This window comes from Lolium perenne, chromosome 2 (genome assembly GCF_019359855.2).
Source record: "Lolium perenne isolate Kyuss_39 chromosome 2, Kyuss_2.0, whole genome shotgun sequence".
In the NCBI taxonomy this organism is placed as follows: Eukaryota; Viridiplantae; Streptophyta; class Magnoliopsida; order Poales; family Poaceae; genus Lolium; species Lolium perenne.
Genome location: NC_067245.2, coordinates 273,004,585 through 273,027,121, shown reverse-complemented (window position 1 = coordinate 273,027,121; position 22,537 = coordinate 273,004,585).

Sequence of the window (22,537 nt, the reverse complement as noted above, 5' to 3'; positions counted from 1 at the left end):
ACCTAATCCAGTCACCAGGCACCCCATTGAGAAGCGCCGCTGTGTGGCCGGTGGTAAGGATGCGCGCCATCCAGTCGCACCATCGATCGTCAAAACCCCTTACTCCAAGGATGAAGAGAAGGCTTTCCTAGTTGACATAGTCGAAAGCTTTCTTGAAGTCGATTTTAAACACCAACGTAAGGGATTTTCTAAGGTGGCAGCACCTGATGATTGATGTCTACGGGTGCTTCTATGCTTGTACACAGTGTTGGGCCTCCAAGAGCAGAGGTTTGTAGAACAGCAGCAAGTTTCCCTTAAGTGGATCACCCAAGGTCTATCGAACTCAGGGAGGAAGAGGTCAAAGATATCCCTCTCATGCAACCCTGCAACCACAAAGCAAGAAGTCTCTTGTGTCCCCAACACACCTAATAGGTGCACTAGTTCGGCGAAGAGATAGTGAAATACAAGTGGTATGAATGAATATGAGCAGTAGTACGGCGCGTAAAAGTGCTTGTCAAGCGTGCGGATTGATGGTAGTAATATTGCAGGCCGTATAAATGCAAAAAACAAGTAAACAAGCAATGATAGCGATATTTAGGAACAAGGCCTAGGGATCATACTTTCACTAGTGGACACTCTCAACATTGATCACATAACAGAATAAATAGATAGATGCTAGACTCTACACCCTCTTGTTGGATGATGAACACCACTAACTGTGTAGGATTACACGAACCCTCAATGCCGGAGTTAACAAGCTCCACAATATTCAATGTTCATATTTAAATAACCTTAGAGTGCATGACAGATCAACATAACCAAACCAAGTACTAACATAGCATGCACACTGTCACCTTCACACTACGAAAGGAGGAATAGATCACATCAATACTATCATAGCAATAGTTAACTTCATAATCTACAAGAGATCACAATCATAGCCTACGCCAAGTACTACACGATGCACACACTGTCACCATTACACCGTGCAGGAGGAATAAACTACTTTAATAACATCACTAGAGTAGCACGCAGATATATTGTGATACAAAACACATTGCAATCATAAAGAGATATAAATAAGCACTTCACTATGCCATTCATAACAGTGAATAAGTATTCTGTGAAATATAGCCTAAGAGACCCACACGGTGCACACACTGTCACCTTTACACACGTGGGACAAGGAGTCTCCGGAGATCACATAAGTAAAATCCACTTGACTAGCATAATGACATCTAGATTACAAGCATCATCATATGAATCTCAATCATGTAAGGCAGCTCATGAGATTATTGTATTGAAGTACATAGGAGAGAGATTAACCACATAGCTACCGGTACAGCCCCGAGCCTCGATGGAGAACTACTCCCTCCTCATGGGAGACAGCAGCGTTGATGAAGATGGCGGTGGTGTCGATGGAGAAGCCTTCCGGGGGCACTTCCCCGTCCCGGCGGCGTGCCGGAACAGAGACTCCTGTCCCCCAGATCTTGTCTTCGCGATGGCGGCGGCTCTGGAAGGTTTTCTCTGGTTTCGTCGAACGTCGTAGGGTTTTCGCGACGGAGGCTTTAAGTAGGCAGAAGGGCAAGGTCGGTGGAGTCACGAGGGACCCACACACCAGGGCGGCGCGGGCCCTAGCCTGGCCGCGCCGCCTTAGTGTGGCGCCACCTTGTGGCCCCACTTCGTATCTTCTCCGGTCTTCTGGAAGCTTCGTGTGAAAATAGGACCCTGGGCGTTGATTTCGTCCAATTCCGAGAATATTTCCTTACTAGGATTTCTGAAACCAAAAACAGCAGAAAACAGGAACTGGCACTTCGGCATCTCGTCAATAGGTTAGTGCCGGAAAATGCATAAATATGACATAAAGTAAGCATAAAACATGTAGATATCATCAATAATGTGGCATGGAACATAAGAAATTATCGATACGTCAGAGACGTATCAATGATGTCAACCGCATATACAATGTTTTCGGAGATTCTGTGTCCTGAGAGAAAACCCGTCTGGTCTGCATCCACGAGCGAGTGGATGGCAGCCTGTGATGACGCGTGAAGCACACGTCCGTTGGGAACCCCAAGAGGAAGGTGTGATGCGTACAGCAACAAGTTTTCCCTCAGTAAAAACCAAGGTTATCGAACCAGTAGAAGATGAAGGCCACGTGAAGGTTGTTGGTGAAGGAGTGTAGTGCGGCGCAACACCAGGGATTCCGACGCCAACGTGGAACCTGCACAACACAATCAAAATACTTTGCCCCAACTTAACAGTGAGGTTGTCAATCTCACCGGCTTGCTGTAAACAAAGGATTAAACGTATGGTGTGGAGAATGATGTTTGCTTGCAAAGAACAACAGAGAACAATGATTGCAGTAGATTGTATTTCAGATGTAAAAGAATGGACCAGGGTCCACAGTTCACTAGTGGTGTCTCTCCAATAAGATAAATAGCATGTTGGGTGAACAAATTACAGTTGGGCAATTGACAAATAGAGAGGGCATAACAATGCACATACATATCATGATGACTACTATGAGATTTACTTAGGGCATTACGACAAAGAATATAGACCGCTATCCAGCATGCATCTATGCCTAAAAAGTCCACCTTCGGGTTAGCATCCGCACCCCTTCCATTATTAAGTTGCAAACAACAGACAATTGCATTAAGTACTGTGCGTAATGTAAACAATACAAATATCCTTAGACAAAGCATTGATGTTTTATCCCTAGTGGCAACAGCACATCCACAACCTTAGAACTTTCTGTCACTGTCCTAGATTCAATGGATGCATGAACCCACTATCGAGCATAAATACTCCCTCTTGGAGTCACAAGTATCAACTTGGCCAGAGCATCTACTAGCAACGGAGAGCATGCAAGATCATAAACAACACATATATGATAGATCGATAATCAACTTGACATAGTATTCCATATTCATCGGATCCCAACAAACACAACATGTAGCATTACAAATAGATGATCTTGATCATGATGAAGGAGATATGCCCTAGAGGCAATAATAAAGGGGTTATTATTTATATCTTTATGTTTATGATAAATGTTTATATATCATGCTATAATTGTATTAACCGAAACATTAGTACATGTGTGATATGTAGACAACAAGAAGTCCCTAGTATGCCTCTTAAACTAGCTTGTTGATTAATGGATGATTAGTTTCATAATCATGAACATTGGATGTTATTAATAACAAGGTTATATCATTATATGAATGATGTAATGGACACACCCAATTAAGCGTAGCATAAGATCTCGTCATTAAGTTATTTGCTATAAGCTTTCGATACATAGTTACCTAGTCCTTATGACCATGAGATCATGTAAATCACTTATACCGGAAAGGTACTTTGATTACACCAAACACCACTGCGTAAATGGGTGGCTATAAAGGTGGGATTAAGTATCCGGAAAGTATGAGTTGAGGCATATGGATCAACAGTGGGATTTGTCCATCCCGATGACGGATAGATATACTCTGGGCCCTCTCGGTGGAATGTCGTCTAATGTCTTGCAAGCATATGAATGAGTTCATAAGAGACCACATACCACGGTACGAGTAAAGAGTACTTGTCAGGAGACGAGGTTGAACAAGGTATAGAGTGATACCGAAGATCAAACCTCGGACAAGTAAAATATCGCAAGACAAAGGGAATTGGTAATGTATGTGAATGGTTCATTCGATCACTAAAGTCATCGTTGAATATGTGGGAGCCATTATGGATCTCCAGATCCCGCTATTGGTTATTGGTCGGAGTAAGTACTCAACCATGTCCGCATAGTTCACGAACCGTAGGGTGACACACTTAAAGTTGGATGTTGAAATGGTAGCACTTGAATTATGGAATGGAGTTCGAATATTTGTTCGGAGTCCCGGATGAGATCCCGGACATCACGAGGAGTTCCGGAATGGTCCGGAGAATAAGATTCATATATAGGATGTCATTTTATGTGAAATAAAATGTCACGGAAGGTTCTATGGAAGGTTCTAGAAGGTTCTAGAAAAGTCCGGAAGAAACCACCAAGGAAGGTGGAGTCCACATGGGACTCCACCACCATGGCCGGCCAGCCCTAGATGGGGTGGAGTCCCAAGTGGACTCCCCCATAGGGGGCCGGCCAACGCCCACATGGGAGGTGGGAATCCCACCTTTGGGTGGGAGTCCTAGTTGGGCTAGGTTTCCCCTCCTATGGAAGGTTTTGGTTTCGGGTCTTATTCGAAGACTTGGACACCAACACTTGGGATCCACCTATATAATGAGGGGCCAAGGGAGGGGGCCGGCCACCCCAAGACCACAAGCTGGCCGCCCCCCATAGAGTGGCCGGCCACCCCTCCCAAACCCTAGCCGCCCCCCTCTCCTCCATATTGCCCGCGTAGCTTAGCGAAGCTCCGCCGGACTTCTTCACCGCCACCGACACCACGCCGTCGTGCTGTCGGATTCAAGAGGAGCTACTACTTCCGCTGCCCGCTGGAACGGGGAGGTGGACGTCGTCTTCATCAATAACCGAACGTGTGACCGAGTACGGAGGTGCTGCCCGTTTGTGGCGCCGGAACCGATCGTGATCAAGATCTTCTACGCGCTTTTGCAAGCGGCAAGTGATCGTCTACCGCAGCAACAAGAGCCTCCTCTTTTAGGCTTTGGAATCTCTTCAAGGGTGAGACTCGATACCCCCTCGTTGCTACCATCTTCTAGATTGCATCTTGGCTTGGATTGCGTGTTCGCCGTAGGAAAATTTTTGTTTTCTATGCAACGTTATCCTACAGTGGTATCAGAGCCGTGTCTATGCATAGATGGTTGCACGAGTAGAACACAATGGTTTTGTGGGCGATGATGCTCTTGTTATCTTTAGTTTGAGTACTTTGCATCTTTGTGGCATAGTGGGATGAAGCGGCCCGGACTAACTTTACATGACCACGTTCATGAGACTTGTTCCTCGTTCGACATGCAACTTGTATTGCATAAGAGGCTTTGCGGGTGTCTGTCTCTCCTACTATAGTGAAGATTCAACTTACTCTTCTATTGACAACACTAGTATCACCGTTGTGGTTCATGTTCGTAGGTAGATTAGATCTTACTCGAAAACCCTAAACCACGTAAAATATGCAAACCAAATTAGAGACGTCTAACTTGTTTTTGCAGGGTTTGGTGATGTGATATGGCCATAATGTGATGATGAATATGTATGAGATGATCATTATTGTATTGTGGCAACCGGCAGGAGCCTTATGGTTGTCTTTAAATTTCATGTTGAGTAGTATTTCAAAGTAGTTGTAATAGTTGCTACATGAGGTGAACAACCATGAAAACGGCGCCATGAACCTTGACGCTACGCCGACGATGATGGATATCATGCCCGAAGATGATGGAGATCATGTCCGTGCTTTGGAGATGAAGATCAAAGGCGCAAAGACAAAAGGGCCATATCATATCACATATGAACTGCATGTGATGTTAATCCTTTTATGCATCTTATTTTGCTTAGATCGCGACGGTAGCATTATAAGATGATCCCTCACATTAATATCAAGATAATAAAGTGTTCTCCCCTCGTATGCACCGTTGTAATAGTTCGTCGTTTCGAAGCATCTCGTGATGATCGGATGTGATAGATTCAACGATTCACATACAACGGGTGTAAGCCATGTTGCACACGCGGAATACTTGGGTTTGCTTGACGAGCCTAGCATGTACAGACATGGCCTCGGGACAACGGAAACCGAAAGGTTGAACACGAGTCATATGGATGATATGATCAACATGTTGATGTTCACCATTGAAGCTACATCATCTCACGTGATGATCGGTTTTTGTGTAGTGGATTTGGATCGTGTACCACTTAACAACTATGAGGGATGTTGTATTAAGTGGGAGTTCATTAGTAATTAGATTAAAACATGAACTAATTATCATAAACATAGTATGAGTAGTATTTTGAATTAATTTTGTAGAATTGGCATCCGTTTTCTACTATGCGCTAGTCTTGTTATTGAGATAGAAATACTGTTAAAATCTGACAAGAAACTTTACGGATTGGTACCGTATTGTTAAAGAATCAAGAATTAATTAAGTCCTATTGCAAACTTTTAGTAAACCTCACATTGTTGATTCAAAGAGCTATGGTTTCAATTAGTACCTAAAGTTATCTTGTCTCCGTGAAACTTGAAGTTCAAATCTGTTTGAAAAGTAAGGAGCTGAAAATTTAGTTTTCAGAAATAATCAAGGTATGAGATATATGTGATATCTAAGACCTTATTGCAAGATGATAGAATATAATTTGGTGAGACTACATGAACTCATAAGTTTTATGGGAATGTACGAAGGTTGAAGACGCAAGGCGTCACAATCCTCCAACTATTGGGGCACTAAGAATATTCGCATATCCATGAAGTGACCATCCTTAATATGCACCGTTGCTAAGACTCGTAGTTTCGAAGCATCACGTAATGATCGGGTGTGATAGATTCTACGTGTGCATACAACGGGTGCAAGCTAGATTTGCACATGCAAATACCAAGGTTAAAACTTTACGAGCCTAGCATGTACAGACATGGTCTCAGAAAGTTGTCATGAATTGATGGATAAAATTATGAGTGAAATTGTTCATCATATTACAAAGTTACTAATAGTGAAAACTGGAACACTTGTCATATGATGATCGACTTCAAAGTAAGAACCTCAAGGTGATTGGTATTTGACCAACAAACCTAGAAGTTATTAATGTTGAAGTGTTTTTTCTGAATAATGAGGAAAGCTAAAAGAGAAACTGCAAAAGATATTTTGGCAGAAAGAAAGAAAAGACTAGAAAGTCTAGCTCAGGTGTATATAAATGATATACATGTTATGGTTGTATTCCTAGTTAGGTCACAATATGAAATTCTTGGGTATTAGTACTATATTGGTTGGTATGAAGTGTCATACAAAACAACGCAATACAAGAATACAATGGCCTAAGTGACGACAAGGAATATGATAGGAATGCACGATCGGAACAAAATAAAGTGTTATTATGTTCGTCGTTAGCATTCTATCTAGCCCTTAGAATTTATAATAAAGAACTTAATAATTGTTATTTTGCTCTGGTCAAATGAAAACAATGAGTTGTTCAAATTATGACATTACTCCATATACGATGGATAAGTTATTATAAATCTTAATGGTGAAACACACATACATAAAACTGACGCTAAAATGCCATAAGGCAAATGATTTGAATTCCACTTATTTGTGGAACCGCCATTTAGGTCATGTTAGAAAGGAACGCATGAAGGAACTCCATGCAAATGGATTTTTGGAGTCATTTGATTTTTGAATCATTTGACGCTTGCAAATCTTTTCTAAAGAGAATGATTAAAATACCGTTCATAGGCCAAGAGTTGAACGGGCAACAAACTTAGTGGAAAAATACATAATGATGTATATGGTTCACTGAGCATAGTTGTGTGCGGGAGATTCTTCTACTTCATGAAAACTTTCAACAATGAATTGAGTATATATATGGATATATTCGATAAGGAAGAAGTTTGAAACATTTGAATGGGTTCAAATAAATTTCAACATGAAGTGGAAATCAACGTAATAGAAAAGTCAAATATCTATGATTGGATCATGGTGGAAATATTTGAATTACGAGTTTTAGCGAACATCTAAGAGAGTTATGAAATTATTCTACAACTCACATTTCTTGGAGTATCATAATGATGATATAGTATCCGAGATATGTATCCAAACCTTGTTGGATCAATGATGAGATAAAATATTGATGCCATTATATTTTTGTGGATTATGCTTTAGTGACTACCGCTTTTACACTTTGAATAGAGCATCATCATGATCCGATGAAATGACATCATACAAGTTATGACATGGGTATAAACCCTAATAGTCTTTTCTTTAAATTTTGGTCTAAGAGTTTACAACCAAAATCGGATGAATGTCTTCGTTGGTTATCCCAGAGATTTAATTGGGAATTCTTCCCACAAGACAAAGACAAAAGTGTTTGTCAATGTTCTTATTTCCAAGAAATTGTTTCTAGTGAAGTATTTGAGTGGGAGGACAATATAATTTGATAAGGTTTATGAACCTGAGCATAATGATCGTAGTAGCGCAAAGATCGGAATTGGTTTCGGAAGCGGCCACGACGATCATGGCTCCCATGACTACAAAGTGTTTTAGCCATGGAGATCGAAGTACATATTGAACCTACTGTAGGTATGGTTTACTTTGTGATCAAATAAATGATTTGTGGACAAAGGATTGATTTTGAACAATGATAAACCAACTACAAACAAAGAAGTTATGATGGGCCCTGACTCCGTTAAAATGGCTATACGCCATGAAATCCAAGATAGATGAATACTTTATGAAAGTAAATGGATCTATGAAATTGATAGACTTGGATGAAATATCCTTGAAGAAAGCTTGACTTGTCGAAAAATTGTTTACGACAAAGTTCAAAGAGTTGAATACGATAAGATTAGATCTTCCGTAGCAATGCTTATAGTCTATGTGGATTATTCTAGTAATCACTACATATTTCTTTTATGAGATATGCTAGTAGGATGGCAAAATACACTACTTAACAGAAGTATGTATACAAGATACAACCAAGAGTTTTGCTGGTCCGTGGAATACTAGATAGCTATACAAGCTTCAATTGGATGAAGTAAGTATTACGGAGTTGGAATCTTCACCAGATGAAATAGTCAAAGAGTTTTTGATTTCATCGTAGACGATGAAGAGGCTTGCATTTGCAAGAAATTAAGTGGGAGCGCTAAGACACATTTATAATACTTTATGTAGGTGACATATAGTTGGTTATAGATGATGTAATTATATACTTGATTAAAAGGTTTCATTGAGAATTAACTTCAATGAAAGGATATGGACTAAAACAAATTTAGTGTCAAGATCTATGAAGATAGATTGAAACACATAAATAAGTTTAAGTCAAAGTACATATGATGGATATTGAAGTAGTTCAATATAGAAATATTAAGAAAATGTTCTTGTCATGTGAAGGTTTAACAAGACTTGAGTGTATCTGACACTCAATGAGTAAAAACACATGAGTGATTATAGATCACGAATAATATGTACACAATCAGATATAATGTGCTATAAAGTGTTATGAGCATATACCAGAATGATTCATATGATGATCATTGGACGACAGTAAGAATATCCTTGAGTACTTTAGAAGAACTAAGGATATATATATTTTTGTATAAAGAAATGACAAACAAATCGCTGTAAGGTGTTACACCGATATTGGTTTTGTCATATATAAAATATAATTTCAATCTCAAATTAGACTAAGTGTTGTTTTAAAAGTAGCACAATGAGCTAGAAGTTGTCTATGCTAGATTTAGAAGAGTTCTAAATATTGTGACGGAATCTACAAAAGAAGGCAGAGTATGTCATTGTTTTGACAATGACAAAGGATGTTAAGTCAAGAGGTTCTTTGAGAACTTGGTGTATTTCCGACAGTCGAACTTTGAAGCTATATTGTGTGTGACAATATAAGTGATATATTTCAGGCAATGGAATTAAGGTTCCACCAAGATCAAACATATATAATGCCAACTCATTTGGAAATGAGTGATGCGTTGAGACGCAAATGAATTACAAAATACATACGTTTACGAGCGTGTCGATCCGTTGACTAAAAACCTCTCCCGTGAGCAATACATGATAAAGCACCGGAAGGCCAAGGTGTTATATCTTTACAAATGTAAACTAGATTATTGACTCTAGTGCAAGTGGGAGACTGAAGGAGATATGCCCTAGAGGCAATAATAAAGTGGTTATTATTTATATCTTTATGTTTATGATAAATGTTTATATATCATGCTATAATTGTATTAACCGAAACATTAGTACATGTGTGATATGTAGACAACAAGAAGTCCCTAGTATGCCTCTTAAACTAGCTTGTTGATTAATGGATGATTAGTTTCATAATCATGAACATTGGATGTTATTAATAACAAGGTTATATCATTATATGAATGATGTAATGGACACACCCAATTAAGCGTAGCATAAGATCTCGTCATTAAGTTATTTGCTATAAGCTTTCGATACATAGTTACCTAGTCCTTATGACCATGAGATCATGTAAATCACTTATACCGGAAAGGTACTTTGATTACACCAAACACCACTGCGTAAATGGGTGGCTCTAAAGGTGGGATTAAGTATCCGGAAAGTATGAGTTGAGGCATATGGATCAACAGTGGGATTTGTCCATCCCGATGACGGATAGATATACTCTGGGCCCTCTCGGTGGAATGTCGTCTAATGTCTTGCAAGCATATGAATGAGTTCATAAGAGACCACATACCACGGTACGAGTAAAGAGTACTTGTCAGGAGACGAGGTTGAACAAGGTATAGAGTGATACCGAAGATCAAACCTCGGACAAGTAAAATATCGCAAGACAAAGGGAATTGGTAATGTATGTGAATGGTTCATTCGATCACTAAAGTCATCGTTGAATATGTGGGAGCCATTATGGATCTCCAGATCCCGCTATTGGTTATTGGTCGGAGTAAGTACTCAACCATGTCCGCATAGTTCACGAACCGTAGGGTGACACACTTAAAGTTGGATGTTGAAATGGTAGCACTTGAATTATGGAATGGAGTTCGAATATTTGTTCGGAGTCCCGGATGAGATCCCGGACATCACGAGGAGTTCCGGAATGGTCCGGAGAATAAGATTCATATATAGGATGTCATTTTATGTGAAATAAAATGTCGCGGAAGGTTCTATGGAAGGTTCTAGAAGGTTCTAGAAAAGTCCGGAAGAAACCACCAAGGAAGGTGGAGTCCACATGGGACTCCACCACCATGGCCGGCCAGCCCTAGATGGGGTGGAGTCCCAAGTGGACTCCACCATAGGGGGCCGGCCACCCCCCACATGGGAGGTGGGAATCCCACCTTTGGGTGGGAGTCCTAGTTGGGCTAGGTTTCCCCCTCCTATGGAAGGTTTTGGTTTCGGGTCTTATTCGAAGACTTGGACACCAACACTTGGGATCCACCTATATAATGAGGGGCCAAGGGAGGGGGCCGGCCACCCCAAGACCACAAGCTGGCCGCCCCCCATAGAGTGGCCGGCCACCCCTCCCAAACCCTAGCCGCCCCCCTCTCCTCCATATTGCCCGCGTAGCTTAGCGAAGCTCCGCCGGACTTCTTCACCGCCACCGACACCACGCCGTCGTGCTGTCGGATTCAAGAGGAGCTACTACTTCCGCTGCCCGCTGGAACGGGGAGGTGGACGTCGTCTTCATCAACAACCGAACGTGTGACCGAGTACGGAGGTGCTGCCCGTTCGTGGCGCCGGAACCGATCGTGATCAAGATCTTCTACGCGCTTTTGCAAGCGGCAAGTGATCGTCTACCGCAGCAACAAGAGCCTCCTCTTGTAGGCTTTGGAATCTCTTCAAGGGTGAGACTCGATACCCCCTCGTTGCTACCGTCTTCTAGATTGCATCTTGGCTTGGATTGCGTGTTCGCCGTAGGAAAATTTTTGTTTTCTATGCAACGTTATCCTACACATGATAGGCAGCTCACAAGATCTGAACATGATAGCACAAGAGGAGAAGACAACCATCTAGCTACTGCTATGGACCCATAGTCCAAGGATGAACTACTCACGCATCAGTCCGGAGGCGGGCATGGTGATGTAGAGCCCTCCGGTGATGATTCCCCTCTCCGGCAGGGTGCCGGAGGCGATCTTCAGAACCCCCTGAGGTAGGGTTGACGGCGGCGGCGTCTCTGGAACTTTTCTTGTATCGTGGCTCTCGGTACTAGGGTTTTCGCGACGGAAGGAATTAATAGGCGAAGGGGTAGAGTCGGGGGGGCGCCCGAGGGGCCCACCCCATAGGCCGGCGCGGCCAGGGGCCCCACCGCGCCGCCATGTGGGGTGGCCGCCTCGTGGCCCCTCTTCGTCTCCTCTTCGGTGTTCTGGAAGGCTCCGTGGAAAATAAGACCGTGGGCTTTTGTTTCGTCCAATTCCGAGAATATTTCCTGTGTAGGATTTCTGAAACCAAAAACAGCAGAAAATAGGAACTGGCGCTTCGGCATCTTGTTAATAGGTTAGTACCGGAAAATGCATCAAAATGATGTAAAGTGTATATAAAACATGTGAGTATTGTCATAAAACTAGCATGGAACATAAGAAATTATAGATACGTTTGAGACGTATCAAGCATCCCCAAGCTTAGTTCCTACTCGCCCTCGAGTAGGTAAATGATAACAAGGATAATTTCCGAAGTGACATGCTACTATCATAATCTTGATCAATACTATTGTAAAGCATATGAGATGAATGAAGTGATTCAAAGCAATGGTCTATAGTTTGTTAACAAATAGATGATGACTAAACAACTGAATCGTATAGCAAAGACTTTTCATGAATAGTACTTTCAAGACAAGCATCAACAAGTCTTGCATAAGAGTTAACTCATAAAGCAATAGATTCAAAATAAAAGGCATTGAAACAACACAAAGGATGATTAAGTTTCAGCAATTGCTTTCAACTTGTAACATGTATATCTCATGGATAGTTGTCAACATAAAGTAATATAACAAGTGCAATAAGTAAACATGTAAGAATCAATGCACACAGTTAACACAAGTGTTTGCCTCTAGGATAGAAAGAAGTAGGTAAACTGACTCAACATAAAGTAAAAGAAAGGGAGGTGGCGTTTTGGCTCATGGGAGCAAATGCTCCCATTATACAAAATAATTAAAAAATAATTTTAAAAATGTCAAAAAATTCTGACATAAATTTTTTGGTGTACATCGTGACATTCTTTGTTAGTGCACAAGTTTTCATGGAGAAACAATATTTTATGTGGCATGTACAAAAAAGACAAAAAAATGTCCTGTACGTAGTCGTGTTATAGCATCAAAATTTGTCTTTTTTACAGGAGCCACAAATTTTTTTAGTTTCTTTTGAAAACTTGTGCACGAACATAAAATGTGTAGATGTACATGAAAAATTTTACTTTAGAATTTTGTGACACTTCAAAATGTAGATTCACATAGTGGGAGCAAATGCTCCTATGAGCCAAAGTGAATATCCCAAAAGAAAGACCCTTCACAGAGGGAAGCAGGGATTACTCATGTGCTAGAGCTTTTTATTTTGAAAACATGGAAACAATTTTGTCAACGGTAGTAATAATTCATATGTGTTATGCATAAAACCTCCTATAAGTTGCAAGCCTCATGCATCCAATACTAATAGTGCCCGCACCTTGTCCTAATTAGCTCGGACTTCCATGGATTATCATTGCATTATATATGTTTCAACCAAGTGTCACAAAGGGGTACCTCTATGCCACCTGTACAAAGGTCCAAGGAGATAAATCGCATTTGATTTCTTGATTTTGATAGATCTCAACTTGAGGACATCCATACCGGGACAACATAGAAAACAGATAATGGACTCCTCTTTTATGCTTTAAGCATTCAACAACAGATAATATTCTCATAAGAGATTTGACGATTAATGTCAAAGCTGAAACTTCTACCATGATACATGGCTTTGGTTAGCGGCCCAATGTTCTTCTCTAACAATATGCATACTCAAACCATTTAACTCATGGAAAATCTCCCTTACTTCAGACAAGACGAACATGCATAGCAACTCACATGATATTCAACAAAGGTGTAACAGGTTGATGGCGTCCCCAGAAACATGGTTACCGCTCAACAAGCAACTTATAAGAACTAAGATACATAAGCGACATATTATTTACCACAATAGTTTTTAGGCTACTTTCCCATGAGCTATGTATTGCAAAGACAAGGAATGAATTTTTTAAAGGTAGCACGCAAGCAATTTACTTTGGAATGGCAGAAAAATACCACATAGTAGGTAGTTATGGTGGACACAAATGGCATAAGTTTTGGCTCAAGGTTTTGGATGCACGAGAAGCATTCCCTCTCAGTACAAGGCTTTGGCTAGCAAGGTTGTTTGAAGCAAACACAAGTATGAACCGGTACAACAAAACTTACATAAGAACATATTGCAAGCATTATAATACTCTACACTGTCTTTCTTGTTGCTCAAACACTTTTACCAGAAAATATCTAGACTTTAGAGAGACCAATCATACAATTCAAATTTCAACAAGCTCTACGGTAGTTCTCCACTAATAGATTTAAACTACATGATGCAAGAGCTTAAACATGATCTACTTGAGAGCTCAAAACAATTGCCAAGTATCAAATTATTCAAGACAATATACCAATTACCATATGAAGCATTTTCTGTTTCCAACCAAATAGCAATAAATGAAGCGACTTTCAACTTTTGCCATGAATATTAAAACGAAGAACACAAGTGTTCAAATGAAGCTTTATCTCTCTCCAACACAATGAATTCTAGGATCCGATTTTATTCAAACACAAACAAAAAATAAAAAACACAGACGCTCCAAGTAAAGCACATAAGATGTGACGGAATAAAAATATAGTTTCACTAGAGGTGACCTGATAAGTTGTTGATGAAGAAGGGGATGCCTTGGGCATCCCCAAGTTTAGATGCTTGAGTCTTCTTGAAATATGCAGGGATGAACCACGGGGGCATCCCCAAGCTTAGATTTTTCACTCTTCTTGATCATATCATATCATCCTCCTCTCTTGATCCTTGAAAACTTCCTTCACACCAGACTCAAAACAATCTCATTAGAGGATTAGTGCATAATCAAAAATTCACATGTTCAGCGAGGACACAATCATTCCCAACACTTCTGGACATTACCCAAGACTACTGAAAGTTAATGGAACAAAGAAATCCACTCAACACAGTAAAAGAGGCAATGCGAAATAAAAGGCAGAATCTGTCAAAACAGAACATTCCGTAAAGATGAATTTTTTAAAGGCACTTAACAGGCTCAGATGAAAATGCTCAAATTTAATGAAAGTTGCGTACATATCTGAGGATCACGCGTGATTTTTTTCAGGATTTTACGAGTTTCCTACAAAGAGATCAACTCAAATTCGTGACAACTAAAAATCTGTTTCTGCGCAGGAATCCAAATCTAGTATCAACTTTTCTATCAAAGACTTTACTTGGCACAACAACGAAATAAACATGATAAGGAGAGGTTGCTACAGTAGTAACAACTTCCAAGACACAACAAAACAGTAGCAAAATAAAGACATGGGTTATCTCCCAAGAAGTGTTTTTCTTTAACGCCTTTCAGCTAGGCGCAGAAAGTGCAAATCAAGTAACATCAAGAGAAGAAGCATCAACATCATAATTTGTTCTAATAATAGAATCAAAAGGCATATTCATTCTCTTTCTAGGGAAGTGTTCCATACCTTTCTTAAGAGGGAATTGATATTTAATATTTCCTTCTTTCATATCAATAATAGCACCAACAGTTCGAAGAAAGGGTCTTCCCAAAATAATAGGACAAGATGCATTGCATTCAATATCCAAGACAACAAAATCAACGGGGACATGGTTATTGTTAACCGTAATGTGAACATTGTCAATCCTCCCCAAAGGTTTCTTTATAGAATTATCAGCAAGATTAACATCCAAATAACAATATTTCAATGGTGGCAAGTCAAGCATATCATAGAGTTTCTTAGGCATAACAGAAATACTTGCACCAAGATCACATAAAGCATTACAATCAAAATCATTGACCTTCATTTTAATGATGGGCTCCCAACCATATTCTAACTACCTAGGAATAGAAGCTTCAAGTTTTAATTCCTCTTCTCTAGCTTTAATGAGAGCATTTGTAATATGTTTTGTAAATGCCAAGTTTATAGCACTAGCATTAGGACTTCTAGCAAGTTTTTGGAAGAACTTAATAACTTCAGAGATATGACAATTATCAAAATCAAAACCATTATGATCTAAAGCAATGGGATTATTGTCCCCAATACTCTGAAAAAATTCAGCACTTTTATCACAAACAATTTCAGCAGTTTCAGGCAATTTTGCATGCTTTGTATTAGAAGTAGAAAAATTGCCAACACCAATTATTTTACCATTGATAGTAGGAGGTTTAGCAACATGTGAAGCATCAACATTACTAGTGGTGGTAATAGTCCAAACTTTAGCTACATTATTCTCTTTAGCAAGTTTTTCTTCTCTTTCCCACCTAGCATGCAATTCAGCCATCATTCTAATATTATCATTAATTCGAACTTGGATAGCGTTTGCTGTAGCAAATGACTTAATATCTTTATCTTCATTAGGCATAACTTTCAATTTTAAAAGATCAACATCAGCAGCAAGACTATCAACCTTAGAAGCAAGAACATCAATTTTACCAAGCTTTTCTTCAACAGATTTGTTAAAAGCAGTTTGTGTACTAATAAAAAAATTAAGCATGACTTCAAGACCAGAGGGTGCACTCCTACTATTGTTGTAAGAATTACCATAAGAATTACCATAACCATTACCATTATTAGAAGGATATGGCCTATAGTTGTTACCAAAATTATTCCTATAAGCATTGTTGTTGAAATTATTACTTTTAATGAAGTTCACATCAACATGCTCTTCTTGAGCAACCAATGAAGCTAAAGGAACATTATTAGGATCAACATTAGATCTACCATTAACAAGCATAGACATAATAGCATCAATCTTATCACTCAAGGAGGAGGTTTCTTCAACAGAATTTACCTTCTTACCTTGAGGAGTCCTTTCAGTGTGCCATTCAGAGTAGTTGATCATCATATCATCAAGAAGCTTTGTTGCAGCACCCAAAGTGATGGACATAAAAGTACCTCCAGCAGCTGAATCCAATAGGTTCCTTGAAGAAAAAATTAATCTTTCATAAAAGGTTTGGATGATCATCCAAGTAGTTAGTCCATGGGTAGGGCAATTATTTACCAAAGATTTCATTCTTTCCCATGCTTGGGCAACATGTTTATTATCCAACTGCTTAAAATTCATAATGCTACTTCTCAAAGATATAATTTTAGCAGGAGGATAATATCTTCCAATCAAAGCATCTTTACATTTAGTCCATGAATCAATACTATTCTTAGGCAAAGATAGCAACCAATCTTTAGCTCTTCCTCTTAAGGAGAAAGGAAACAATTTCAGTTTTATAATATCCCCATCTACATCCTTATACTTTTGCATTTCACAAAGTTCAACAAAATTATTAAGATGGGCAGCAGCATCATCAGTACTAACACCAGAAAATTGCTCTCTCATAACAAGATTTAGTAAAGAAGGTTTAATTTCATAAAATTCTGCTGTAGTGGCAGGTGGAGCAATAGGAGTGCATATGAAATCATTATTATTGGTTCTAGTGAAATCACACAACTTAGTGTTCTCAGGAGTATTCATTTTAACAATAATAAAAATAAGTAAAGCAAAACCGAATTAAGTAAAGTAAAACAAGTAACTAATTTTTTTGTGTTTTTGATATAAAGAAAGCAAACAAAACAGAAAATAAAATAAAGCAAGACAATAAAGAAAGTGAAGAGATTGGATGTGAGAGACACCCCTTGCAGCGTGTCTTGATCTCCCCGGCAACGGCGCCAGAAAATATGCTTGATGACGCGTGAAGCACACGTCTGTTGGGAACCCCAAGAGGAAGGTGTGATGCGTACAGCAACAAGTTTTCCCTCAGTAAGAAACCAAGGTTATCGAACCAGTAGGAGATGAAGGCCACGTGAAGGTTGTTGGTGAAGGAGTGTAGTGCGGTGCAACACCAGGGATTCCGGCGCCAACGTGGAACCTGCACAACACAATCAAAATACTTTGCCCCAACTTAACAGTGAGGTTGTCAATCTCACCGGCTTGCTGTAAACAAAGGATTAAACGTATGGTGTGGAGAATGATGTTTGCTTGCAAAGAACAACAGAGAACAATGATTGCAGTAGATTGTATTTCAGATGTAAAAGAATGGACCGGGGTCCACAGTTCACTAGTGGTGTCTCTCCAATAAGATAAATAGCATGTTGGGTGAACAAATTACAGTTGGGCAATTGACAAATAGAGAGGGCAGAACAATGCACATACATATCATGATGACTACTATGAGATTTACTTAGGGCATTACGACAAAGAACATAGACCGCTATCCAGCATGAATCTATGCCTAAAAAGTCCACCTTCGGGTTAGCATCCGCACCCCTTCCAGTATTAAGTTGCAAACAACAGACAATTGCATTAAGTACTGTGCGTAATGTAAACAATACAAATATCCTTAGACAAAGCATTGATGTTTTATCCCTAGTGGCAACAACACATCCACAACCTTAGAACTTCTTACATCGTCCTGCATTCAATGGAGGCATGAACCCACTATCGAGCATAAATACTCCCTCTTGGAGTCACAAGTATCAACTTGGCCAGAGCCTCTACTAGCAACGGAGAGCATGCAAGATCATAAACAACACATATATGATAGATCGATAATCAACTTGACATAGTATTCCATATTCATCGGATCCCAACAAACACAACATGTAGCATTACAAATAGATGATCTTGATCATGATAGGCAGCTCACAAGATCTAAACATGATAGCACAAGAGGAGAAGACAACCATCTAGCTACTGCTATGGACCCATAGTCCAAGGATGAACTACTCACGCATCAGTCCGGAGGCGGGCATGGTGATGTAGAGCCCTCCGGTGATGATTCCCCTCTCCGGCAGGGTGCCGGAGGCGATCTTCAGAACCCCCCGAGGTAGGGTTGACGGCGGCGGCGTCTCTGGAACTTTTCTCGTATCGTGGCTCTCGGTACTAGGGTTTTCGCGACGGAAGGAATAAATAGGTGAAGGGGCAGAGTCGGGGGGCGCCCGAGGGGCCCACCCCATAGGCCGGCGCAGCCAGGGGCCCCACCGCGCCGCCATGTGGGGTGGCCGCCTCGTGGCCCCTCTTCGTCTCCTCTTCGGTGTTCTGGAAGGCTCCGTGGAAAATAAGACCGTAGGCTTTTGTTTCGTTCAATTCCGAGAATATTTCCTGTGTAGGATTTCTGAAACCAAAAACAACAGAAAACAGGAACTGGCGCTTCGGTATCTTGTTAATAGGTTAGTACCGGAAAATGCATCAAAATGATGTAAAGTGTATATAAAACATGTGAGTATTGTCATAAAACTAGCATGGAACATAAGAAATTATAGATACGTTTGAGACGTATCAGCCTGCAGCCGTGTGGTCAGGACCTTGGTAATAGCTTTCATGATGCAGTTTTGCAGGGAGATAGGCCAGAAAAGTGTGGGGGTGTTGGCAGCTTCCATTTTCGGAAGGAGCACCAGGAAGGCACGGTTGATGCGGGTGAGGTCAATGGTGTCGTCATAAAAGGAGTTGAAGACAGAGAACACATCAGAGGACACAGTGTCCCGAAAGCTGTGGAAGAAGGCGGGGTCGAAACCATCCGACCCAGGACTGGACAGCTTGTTCATGTCAACAAAAGCCTACCGGATCTCGTCATGAGTGAAGGGGCGGTGAAGTTAGGAGAAAGCTAAGGAGCATTGGGGTACAGAGATTCCAGACTAAATCGCCAAGTTGTCGGAGCAACCGTACCAAGCAGCCCAGCGAAGAAGCTTTTAAGGATTGTCGCTTTTGCAGCATGGGAGGTAATCAAGGAGCCATCCACAACGAGGGCGGCGATTGAGTTGCGGCGTAGCCAAGAAGTAGCCGAGGCATGAAAAAACATGGTGTTGTCGTCATCCTCAAGGGCATACCGCACTTTTGCTCGAAGTTTCCAATAAAGATCTTTTTCCTTGACAACGAGGTGGAGGGCGTCCATTGTGAGGGAGCGGATGTGGTTTTGAGAGAGGGACAGGGGGCGATCTTCCTCCAACAAATCTAGGAGGTTGATAAGGACACTGCAATCATTTTCCCGGAGGAGGCCCAAGCTTTGCAACGGAACCAACATTGGCGAATGAGTGCAACAATTTGAGATGTGGGGTCATGCCTAGCCATCCGAGACCAAGTGGAACGGATAAGGTTTTTAAAATTCTCGTGGAGGCCCCAAGCAGCATCATACCGAAAGAGGCCACGCTTGGGAATGAGGGTAGAGATGGTAGCTATTAAGGGGACGTAATCGGAGGTGTCGCGAGTGAGCGAGGAAAGGGTGGAGGAGGGGAACATGGAATTCGAGGAATGGTTAATAAGGACGCGGTCTAGCCTGACAAGAGTGGGTGTCTCGCGGCGGTTGGACTAGGTGTAGTTACGGTCAGACAAAGGGAAGTCGAAAAGACAGGTTGTTGATGGCATCGTTAAACATGGTCGCTTCAACAATAGAGAAGTTATCGTTGTTGCGATTAGAGGGGTCACGAATGAGATTAAAATCACCGAGAATGATCCATGGGGTGTCATTGCTAGGCTCATGGTTGTCAAGCGACTCCATGAACAGGACTTTCTCCGCCCGGTCACAAGGAGCGTAAACGTTAGTGAACCGAATAGTCGAACCGTCATTGACTAAGGTAAGATCCAGCGAGAGGAGATGGTGGGATGATGTTTCGTTGGTAAGATTAAACAAGTTGTGATCTCAGGCGGAGAGGAGTCCACCTGAGGCACCAGAAGCATCGACAGCCCGGTGAGATCGAATGTGGGGGGGGGGGAGGGAGGTGGCATCCTTAGAAGGCAACAGAGAGGGAAGTTCCATTTTCTGAATCACCAGAAGATTAGGCCTAGCAATAGCTAAATCCGCAAATATAGAGCAGCATTTGTCATCGTCTCCTAACCCGCGCACATTCCAGGTTTAAGTATAGAAACGGAGGTGGGAACTCATAAGGAACATGAGATGCACCAAGTAGAAAAAAAGGAGCTTGATGTCATCATATTAAGGGTAAACAACTGACAAATTTTCTTAGGCAACAAATAAATGAAAAAAGGGGCGTGGCTCTATCTAAGTAAGCAATTAGCGACCTGGAGCAAGAACAATAGCAGAAGGCGGCGCACATGGGGACTCCGTGCTCTCCTTGCAGGGAGAGCTCCAGAGAGAAGACCGACCACAACGATGCATACACATCATTCGGAACTGAAATTCACCTCATCTGCCCCCTCAATGGCGTCGTGGTCGATGCCGCAGGCAGCAGCAAGCACCCGAAGGCGCGGCAGGGGAATTAGAGCAGGGACGCTGGGGCCATCGAAGCCCGCCGCCGCTGCGCAAGGGCGAGGTGAGCTTCCGGAGAAGTCGAAACACGAAGCTTTCACCGCCTTGGCCTTGGACAATGATGCGTGTAGTTGACACGTCCGTTGGGAACCCCAAGAGGAAGGTGTGATGCGCACAGTAGCAAGTTTCCCTCAGTAAGAAACCAAGGTTTAATCGAACCAGTAGGAGTCAAGAAGCACGTTGAAGGTTGATGGTGGCGGAATGTAGTGCGGCGCAACACCAGGGATTCCGGCGCCAACGTGGAACCTGCACAACACAACCAAAGTACTTTGCCCCAACGTAACAGTGAGGTTGTCAATCTCACCGGCTTGCTGTGAACAAAGGATTAACCGTATTGTGTGGAAGATGATTGTTTGCGAAGAACAGTAAAGAACAAGTATTGCAGTAGATTGTATTTCAGATGTAAAGAATAGACCGGGGTCCACAGTTCACTAGCGGTGTCTCTCCCATAAGATAAATAGCATGTTGGGTGAACGAATTACAGTTGGGCAATTGACAAATAAAGAAGGCATAACAATGCACATACATATATCATGATGAGTACTATGAGATTTAATCAGGGCATTACGACAAAGTACATAGACCGCCATCCAGCATGCATCTATGCCTAAAAAGTCCACTTTCAGGTTATCATCCGAACCCCTTCCGGTATTAAGTTGCAAGCAACAGACAATTGCATTAAGTATGGTGCGTAATGTAATCAACACAAATATCCTTGGACAAAGCATCGATGTTTTATCCCTAGTGGCAACAGCACATCCACAACCTTAGAACTTTCTGTCACTGTCCCAGATTTAATGGAGGCATGAACCCACTATCGAGCATAAATACTCCCTCTTGGAGTCACAAGTATCAACTTGGCCAGAGCCTCTAGCAACGGAGAGCATGCAAGAACATAAACAACTCATATATGATAGATTGATAATCAACTTGACATAGTATTCAATATCCATCGGATCCCAACAAACACAACATGTAGGATTACAAAGAAACGATCTTGATCATGATAGGCAGCTCACAAGATCGAGCATGATAGCACAATTAGGAGAAGACGACCATCTAGCTACTGCTATGGACCCATGGTCCAGGGGTGAACTACTCACACATCAATCCGGAGGCGATCATGGCGATGAAGAGTCCTCCGGGAGATGATTCCCCTCTCCGGCAGGGTGCCGGAGGCGATCTCCTGAATCCCACGAGATGGGATTGGCGGCGGCTGCGTCTCTGGAAGGTTTTCCGTATCGTGGCTCTCGGTACTGGGGGTTTCGCGACGGATGCTTTAAGTAGGCGGAAGGGCAGGTCAGGGGGCGTCACGAGGGGCCCACACGCTAGGGCCGCGCGGCCAGCACCTGGGCCGCGCCGCCCTGTTGTGTGGCCACCTCGTGGCCCCACTTCGTTTCTTCTTCGGACTTCTGGAAGC